Source organism: Nomascus leucogenys, chromosome X (genome assembly GCF_006542625.1).
Source record: "Nomascus leucogenys isolate Asia chromosome X, Asia_NLE_v1, whole genome shotgun sequence".
NCBI classification, from domain to species: domain Eukaryota; kingdom Metazoa; phylum Chordata; class Mammalia; order Primates; family Hylobatidae; genus Nomascus; species Nomascus leucogenys.
The window spans coordinates 41,985,793-41,995,507 of NC_044406.1; the positions used below are offsets into that span (position 1 = coordinate 41,985,793).

The following is a 9,715-nucleotide window of genomic DNA, read 5'->3' on the forward strand; positions in this document are numbered from 1 at the left end:
AACAAAGAACCTCAAGCCATACTTTCTACCGTGTGCAAAATTACCTCAAAAGGATCATAGACCTAAACATAAAACCTCAAACTATAAAACTTGTAGGACAAAACCTTTGTGATGTTGGATTAGGCAAAGTTTTCTTAGGCATGACAGCAAAAGAACAAGTCGAAAAGAACAAATTAATAAATTTGACTTAATCAAAACTAAAACATTTCTGCTTTTCAAAAGACACAGGAGAATAAAATGACGAGCTGCAGACAAAGAGAAAATATTTGCAAAGCATATATCTGATAAAGGACTTTTATCCAGAATTTATAAAGAACGCTTAAAACTGAAAAATGAGAAAACAAGCAACCAAAAAAAAAATAGGCAAAGAATTTGAACAGACACTTCACCAAAGGAGACACTCAATTGGCAAAGAAGCACATAAAAAGATGCTCAACATTATTAGTCATCAGGGAAATGCAAAATAAAACCACAATGAGGTACCATTCTACAGGTACACACCTATTAGAATGGCTAAAACTTTTTAAAAGCTGACCGTACTATGTGCTGATGAGGATGTGAAGAAACTGGAACCCTTATACACCACTGGTAAGAATGTAAGATACAACCACTTTGGAAAATTATTTGGCAGCTTCTTACAAAGTTAAACACATACATATAATCCAGCCATTCCACTCCTAGATATTTACTCCAAAGAAATGATAATATAAGTCCACACAAAGACTTTTACACAAATGTTCAGAGCAGCTTTATTTGTAATAGCCCACAGCTGGAAACAACCCAAAAGTTCATCAATAGTTAAATAGATAAATTGTGTTATATTTACACAATAAAATACTACTCAGCAACGAAAATAAATGACCTATTGAAACATGCAACAATCTGGATGAATCTTACAGTAATATGAGTAAAAAAAGACAAAAAAGAATGCATACTATATGATTCCATTTATATAAATTATGGAAAATGCAAAATACCTATACTGACAGATAGCAGATCTCTGATTTTCTGAGGAGGTGGTGGCAGGGAGGGCCCAGAAGGAGGGATGACAAAAGGGCATAAGGACACTTTCAAGGGTGATGAATATGTTCACTATATTGATTGTGATGATGGTTTCATAGTGTAAACATATGTTAAAACTCACCAAATTGTACAATTTAAATGTGTGCCATGTATTGTATGTCAATAAATGTACCTCAATAAAGCTATAAAAAAATTGTAAAGGACACAATTACTACCCTCAAAGAGCACACAGTGTCCTTGGGGAAATGTTACTCATGGAGGAGATGAAAGTGAAACTTGATGGATGAGGAGATTTGCACAGATACGGAGAATGGGTGTAGGGGATAAAGTGGTAAGAAGATATTGATAGGAAGAAATATAAAAAACTTAGATGATGACAAATGCAAAAGGTGTTCAGGCCAGGCGCCGTGGCTCACGCCAGCAATCCCAACATTTCGGGTGGCTGAGATGGGTAGATCACCTGAGGTCAGGAGTTCAAGACCAGCCTGGCCAACATGGTGAAACCCCATCTCTACAAAAAAATTAGCCAGACGTGGTGGCATGTGCCTGTAATCCCAGCTACTCGGGAGGCTGAGGCACGAGAATTGCTTGAACCAGGAGGTGGAGGTTGCAGTGAGCTGAGATTGGGCCACTGCACTCCAGCCTGGGTGACAGAGTGAGATTCCATCTAGTTAAAAAAAAAAAAAAAAAAGGTGTTTGGAGAATTAGACTTACCGTAAGTACGGATTCACGAAGGGCTGTTCTATGGGCAAGACTACAGATATGACTTTTGAGAGGATAAAGGACGATAAAGGAGCTATACAAGAAATTTCTTCAGATTTCCAAAAAAATTACTTTCTGACTAAGGAGAAGTAGGGGTCCATCTGAGGGTCTACCTTAGCCACCATTTTTGCCTTGGAAGATAGAAGTTTTCTGATAAAAATAGTAAGTTGCAATCACTAGAAAGGAGGCTTAGCTTCAATGTGATTGCTAAATTTTAGGAAAAGGAGACAAGGAAACCATGGGCAGCAATTGTATTCAACTCTTCAAAGCTCCTGGAAGGCAGTAACCAGTTCCTGACAAAATGAAGATCCAATTCCAAGGACAAATGTAAAAGGTGAGGGGGAAGAGGCTGGTTGTTCAGCACCAGAGAGGGGACGCTCTGCCTTAGAGATAATAAGAAAATTTATCCAAAAACTTGGAAATAGAGCAAGTGGAGATCAGTGTGTCTTCTTTATTTATTTATTTAGAGACGAAGTCTCGTGCTGTTGTCCAGGCTGGAGGGCAATTGTATGATCATAGCTCACTATAACCTCAAACTCCTGGGCTCAAGCAACAGCATGTCTTTTTAATGTCATATTGGAGCACTGTTTAACAGGCTCACCCAGGAACTACTGAATTCTGTAGGTAGAATGTGTTTTTCTTTGATACACTGTCTACTATTGATCAAAAGCCTAAACTCTGTGAAGTTTTCTATTAACTTGCAGATGTCCGTCCAGTAGAGAAACAAATGATTTTTGTTCTGTCAGAAAGATAACTTCAAAGGATATGGTTTTATTGCCCTGTGACACATTAATCAGTTTTGTACCTAACAGTATTAATCTAATATTCTTTTTTATAAAGGATTATATAAATCCAGTTCCTCAAATGCTCTCGGAAGCACATTACCATACTGCTGGTTCCTCAACGGTAAGTTGAATAAAATATTTGACACTTTGAGGTAAACATAGAGATGCACCACCCAGACCACCTTTCAAGGAAAGACTCACTGTGCAGCTCCAGTTGTCAGCTCCATCAGGGTTCGCTCCAGCTGCAAAAAGCTACCTCTCGAAGGTCATGCCCTTTCCCCAAAACAGCTGCGCTGTCCCTGCTCCAGAGCTCCCCACTGGGTTGGCCAAGGCTTTGTGTGGCCTTCATCCTACTCAGCTCTCCCTCTGCCTGATCCTGTTTATTCACCCCTTCCTTTCATATCAGTTGATCCCAAATCTTGTGCCCAAAACTCCATCTTAGCAACTGCCTCAGGAAAACCCACCCTGTGATAGATAATACTGGGAGGAGCCTAAGAAAGTAAGAGATGGCCGGGCGTAGTGGCTCACGCCTGTAATCTCAGCAGCTTGGGAGGCCAAGGTGGGCAGATCATGAGGTCAGGAGATCGAGACCATCCTGGCTAACATGGTGAAACCCCATTTTACTAAAAATACAAAAAATTAGCTGGGTTTGGTGGCACGCGCCTATAGTCCCAGCTACTCGGGAGGCTGAGGCAGGAGAATCACTTGAACCTGGGAGGTGGGGGTAGCAGTGAGCTGAGATTGCACCACTGCACTCCAGCCTGGGTGACAGAGCGAGACTCCAAAAGAGAGAGAGAGAGAGAGAAAGAGGAAGGAAGGAAGGAAGGAAGGGAGGGAGGGAGGAAGGAAGGAAGGAAGGAAGGAAGGAAGGAAGGAAGGAAGGAAGGAAGGAAGGAAGGGAGAGTAAGATAAGATGGGCATTTGGAGCTGGATCATTCACCATCAGCTGGCAATGAGGACCCCATCCTTGGCGGCAGATGGAGCACAGACAGCACCTGGTACAAACTAGGGGTTTGGCTGTTAAAGCTTTCATTGCTTGTGAGTTGGGAGGCTATACAGGTGGGAAAGAATGCATGACTGGACAAGATGTATCAGGCGTTAGAGATACATGGGGGAAACAGTAGATGAAAGGATCTAAGGATAAAAGCATTGGATGGCTATTACAAGTACCACTGATGCTTTACAAAAAGATAATATTATTCAGACAACTGGACTGTGACAAACAACTGAAAGCCAGATGTGAACACCAGAGGGCCTCCTTATTTGCATTCAGAATCCCAGCTCATGACCGGCAGCTCCAGATGTATGATGTTTCAGTGCTCCATGGCCAAGCATTCCATCTCTACCACAGCCCAGTAACACATCAGGGCCTTTTATATATATATATATATATATATGAAACAATGTTTACCATTTTTATTTGTAAGATTCTGAATCTCTTTTTTGTTACCAACTTAACCATTTCCAAGTGTGTGGTCCAGTGGTGTTAACTTGATTCACATTGTTGTGAAACAGATCTCTAGAACCTTTTAATCTTGCATAACTGAAATTCTTTTCTTTTCTTTTCTTTCTTTTTTTTTTTTGAGATGGGATCTCACTCTGTCTCCCAGGCTGGAGTGCAGTGGTACGATCTCGGCTCACTGCAACCTCCGCCTGCCTCCCAAACTTAAGTGATCCTCCTACCTCAGCCTCCCAAGTAGCTGGGACCACAGGACTGCGCCACCACACTCAGCTAATTTTTTGTATTTTTGTTAGAGACAAGGTTTTGACATGTTGCCCAGATTGGTCTTGAACTCCCAGGCTCAAGCAATCCACTTGCTTCGGCCTCCCAAAGTACTGGGATTACAGGCGTGAGCCACTGCGCCAGCTGCATAACTGAAATTCTATACTCATTAAAAGACTCCCCATTTCCCACTCCCCTCAGCCCCTGGCATCCCCCATTCTGCTTTGTCTCTATGATTTTGACTACTCTAGGTACCTCATAATATGTGGAATTATATAGTATCTGTTCTTTTGTGACTGGCTTATTTCACTTAGCATAATGTCCTCCACGTTCATCCATGTTGTAGCCTGTGTCAGGATTTGCCTGGGCCTTTTTTTAAAAAAACAATTCACACATTGTCTAGCTATGTCGCCCAGGCTAGAGTGCAGTGGAGCGATCATGGCTCACTGCAACCTCGGCCTCCCAAAGTACTGGTATTACAGGCATGAGCCACCATGCCCTGCCCAGGGCCAATTTCTTAAAAATGTATAATTCTCCACTGTACATGTCATGGGCCTGCTCCAAAACCTCAGAAGTCAGAGCTTGGATATGCCCACTGGGGCTGACTACAAATTCTATACCATCTTTTCCCACCACTGATACTTCCAACACTCTAGTTTGAACTGCATCCTGAACCTGCTATGAGGCCCTTTCCTGCTCTGGGTTCCATTCAAAGCTGGTAGCCTTCTATATCATGTGGTATATGGGCCAAAGCAATATTCCCAGGGGTCAAATATGCTGCCTGCAGAATCTGATGAACCCCACCAGGCATTGTCCCTCCTTCGTGGTGGGAGATGCAAGATGCAATCATCTGTCCTTTACTTTGTGGATTTTTTTGTTTTTTTGGTTTTCGTTTTGAGACAGAGTTTCACTCTGTCGCCCAGGCTGGAGTGCAGTGGCGCGATCTCAGCTCACTGCAACCTCCGCTTCCTGAGTTCAAGTGATTCTCCTCTCTCAGCCTCCCAAGTAGCTGGGATTACAGGCGTGCACCACCACGCTCGGCTACAGGATTTCACCATGTTGGCCAGTCTGGTCTTGATCTCCTGACCTCAAGCGATCTGTCTCCTTTGGCCTTCCAAACTGCCGGGATTACAGGCATGAGTTACCGTGCCTGGCTTGTCCTTTACTTTGGAGGGAACATTCTAGGACTGAATTCCAGATCACTGAACTTCTAACATTTGTAGGCACGTGGCAATTTCCTGAATTTTCAGTGTTCATCTCCCACCCTCTGGAGCCCATGTGTCTTACCAAGTCCTTCACTGTGCTGGCCCCCTCTTACATAATGTGATCAATATCATGACTTGATGTGATGTTTTGTGGGGTATCCAGACTGTCCAGATTCCCTTTTACTAATTATGACAGAAGGCAGGAGAGTTAAAATACTTTGGGACAAAACTATAAATGAATATTGTCTCCCATTCTGTGTGATTGTAAACTGTTTTTGATCTTATTTTCTGATAGGGATAGAAAAGCATGCATTCGACAAATTGAGGGCCACATACCATGGACCTGAGGCCAGGTTAAGCTTCCCTAGAAATGATACAACATCTGGCTGCCACTGGGGCTGCTGTTATTTGGTTGAACTGTGGCAGTCCACTGTCAACCTTCAGGATCCAACCAGTTTCTGAAGGAGCCAGACTGACAAATTAGATGGAGACACGATGAGACTCACCATCCCTACATCTTCTAGATTCTTAAAGGTGGCGCTAATTTCAGCCATACCCCCAGGATCCAAAATTGCTTTTGATCCTCTGCTGAGTGGAGGGTAGTGTTATGGGTTGAATAGTGTTCCTCCACCCCACTGCAATTCAGATGTTGGAGTCCTAACCCCCACTACTTCAGAAAGTAATCTTATATGGAAATAAAGGCATTACAGATGTAAATTAGTTAAGTTAGGATGAGATCATACTAAAGCAGGTGGGCCCCTAATCCAATATGACTGGTGTTCTTATAAGAAAGGGAAATTTGGACACAGACACACAGACACATAGACACACACACACACGCCACATGAAGATGAAGGCAGAAATTGGAGTGATGCTTCTACAAGCCAAGGAAAGCCAAAGATTGGCAGCAAACCACCAGAAACTAGGGAAGAGGCAAGGAACAGATTCTCCCTCATAGCCCTCAGAAGGAATCAACCCTGACAACACCTTGATTTTGGACTTCTGGCCTCCAGAACTGTAAGATGATGAACTTCTGTTATTTAAGCCACCCAGTTTGTAATACTTTATTATGGCAGCCCCAGGAAACCAACACAGGCAGTTCCAGAGGTTTCCACTTAACCTTCCCCACATCCCAGCTCTTACCCCACAGGCCAAGGAACCAATGTAGGAGTTACGCTAACTGCCAATTATGTCAATCCCAATTATACATTCAAAGACCAGTAAAATGACAACCAGTTGGGGCCTTGGCCCCATTGCCCCACTGTAAGCACCATAAAGTCCCACTATAAGGTGGACTTGGGCCAGGACTCTACTTATTATCTGGCCTTTGTACACCCCACTCCAACAGAGGGGCCACAATGACACTTTGAGTCTCTAGATATCAATGTCAACTCAGACCCTGTGTCCAACAGTCCTTGAAAAGTCTGGATATTTTTCTTTTCCTAGTGCAGTTGTCTAAGACCAGCTCCAATGGCAAGGGTTAGGATTCATCCCACTAGTTGCCCTCATTAAGTTACCCTGAAAGAACAGCAGCCCACCAGAATTTTAGAGGAACAGCTCCCTGATTATATGTAGAGGAATAGATAATGCAAACATAAACCCGTACCACCCAGGCCCCCTTCAAGTTCTTTCAGGGCCTGCCTCAGCTTCAAAGAGCTGCCTGGGCTGAGGTCACATGCTTCCTAGGATGGCCCACAAGCAGTGACTCAGTGAGGCCATGGGGGAATAAAGGGCCAGCCATCTTGGCTCAACACAAGACACTCAGGTGAACAGTACTCACTGCAATGGACTGAATGTTTGTTCCCCTACACTCCCCACTCCACAAAAATTCACATGTGAAAACCCTAATCCCAATGTGATAGTGTTAGGAGGTGTGGCCTGTGAAAGGTCATGAGGTCATGAGGACTCTGCTAATGCGATTAGTGCCTGCTAATAGGATTAGAGCCAGAGAACTAGCTAGCTCTGTTTCCACCATGCAGGGACACAACATGAAGTAGGCATGTCTGCAACCGGAAGAGGGCCCTCACCAGAACCCAGCCATACTGGCACCCTGATTTTGGACTTCCAGCCTCCAGAACAGGGAGAAATAAATACTTTGTGTTTGAGCCTCCCAGTCTATAGTTAATGTGTTCCAGCAGCCCAAGCTAAGACACTTACTCCAGAACGCCTGTCCAAATTAGCTGGCCAGGGCTTTGTTGGGCTCTCCATTGTAGTTCCGTTTGTTCCTCTGCCCAGTTATACTTCTGTCCCCTCCCTTTTACAGGGTTGATGCTTACTAAAGGTCTTGTCAGGCTCAGGGGCTCACACTTGTAATCCCAGAGCTTTGGGAGGCCAAGGTGGAAGGATCGCCTGAGGCCAGGAGTTCAAGACCAGCTTGGGCAACATAGACAGACACCCATCTCTGCAAAAAAAAAAAATTAATTAGCCATCATGTCATTGCACTCCTGCCTGGATGACAGAGCAAGGCCCTGTCTCAAAAAAGAAAAAAAAATTAGCCAGCTGTGGTGGTGCACACCTATAGTCCCAGCTACTTGGAGGCTGAGGTGGGGGGACCACTTGAGCCCAGGAATTGGAGGCTGCAGTAAGCCAAGATTGTGCCACTGCACTCTGACCTGGGCAACATAGCGAGACCCTGTCTCTAAATAAATAAGCAAAGTCTTGCCAACAAACCTCATCTCAGCAACAGTTGCCAGAGAATGCACCTTGTGATACATGTTCACTCTGTATTTGTATCAGGGCCACGCTTGTGACTTTTTGAAAAGTGTACTTCAACAGATATCACAGGCAGCATAGAAATGTTACAAGGGCCTGCCGTAGCCATCTCTGAGCCCGCCGCCACCGCCTCTGAGCAGAAGATGGCTATGCTGCCCACGTATGCCGATCTTGGCAAATCTGCCAAGGATGTCTTCACCAAGGACTATGGATTTGGCTTAATAAAGCTTGATTTGAAAACAAAATGTGAGAATGGATTGGAATTTACAAGCTCAGGCTCAGCCAACACTGAGACCACCAAAGTGACGGGCATTCTGGAAACCAAGTACAAATGGACTGAGTACAGCCTGACATTTACTGAGAAATGGAACACCGACAATACACTAGGCACCTAGATTACCATGGAAGATCAGCTTGCATGTGGACTGAAGCTGACCTTCGATTCACCCTTCTCACCTAACACTGGGGGAAAAAAATGCTAAAATCAAGACAGGGTACAAGCAGGAGCACATTAACCTGGACTGCGACATAGATTTTGACATTGCTGGGCCTTCCATCCTGGGTGCTCTGGTGCTGGGTTACAAGGGCTGGCTGGCCGGCTACCAGATGAATTTTGAGACTGCAAAGTCCAGAGTGACCCATAGCAATTTTGCAGTTGGCTACGAGACTGATGAATTCTGGCTTCACACTAACGTGAATGACGGAACAGAGTTTGGCAGCCTCATTTACCAGAAAGTGAACAAGAAGTTAGAGACCGCTGTCAATCTTGCCTGGACAGCAGGAAACAGTAACATGTGCTTCGGAATAGCAGCCAAGTATCAGATTGACCCTGATGCCTGCTTCTCGGCTAAAGTGAACAACTCCGGCCTGATAGGTTTAGGATACACTCAGACTCTAAAGCCAGGTATCAAACTGACACTGTCAGCTCTTCTGGATGGCAAGAACATCAATGCTGGTGGCCACAAGCTTGGTCTAGGACTGGAATTTCAAGCATAAATGAATACTGTACTATTGTTTAATTTTAAACTATTTTGCAGCATAGCTACCTTCAGAATTTAATGTATCTTTTAATGCTGTATGTCTGGGATGCAAGTATTGCTAAATATGTTAGCCCTCCACGTTAAAGTTGATTCAGCTTTAAGATGTTACCCTTCCGGAGGTACAGAAGAAACCCATTTCCAAAAAAGGTCCTTTCAGTGGTAGACTCGGGGGGAACTTGGTGGCCCCTTTGAGATGCCAAGTTTCTTTTTTATTTAGAAATGGCTGCAAGTGGAAGCTGATAATATGTAGGCACTTTGTAAATTCATTTGAGTAAATGAATGAAATTGTGATTTCCTGAGAATCGAACCTTGGTTTCCTAACCCTAATTGATGACAGGCTCGCTTCTTGATGTTGTGTACAAACTCACCTGAATGGGACTTTTTTAGACAAATCTTCATGACCTGTTCTCACCCCAGTTCATCATCACTTCTTTTACACCAAAAGGTCTGCAGGGTGGGGTCACT

The 9,715-nt window shown here is 44.0% G+C and overlaps 1 pseudogene; it reads left to right on the forward strand.

The window, feature by feature from the left end:
- The first annotated feature begins 8,353 nt into the window (after positions 1–8,353).
- Positions 8,354–9,206, forward strand: LOC100579785 (annotated as a pseudogene).
- Positions 9,207–9,715: the final 509 nt, after the last annotated feature.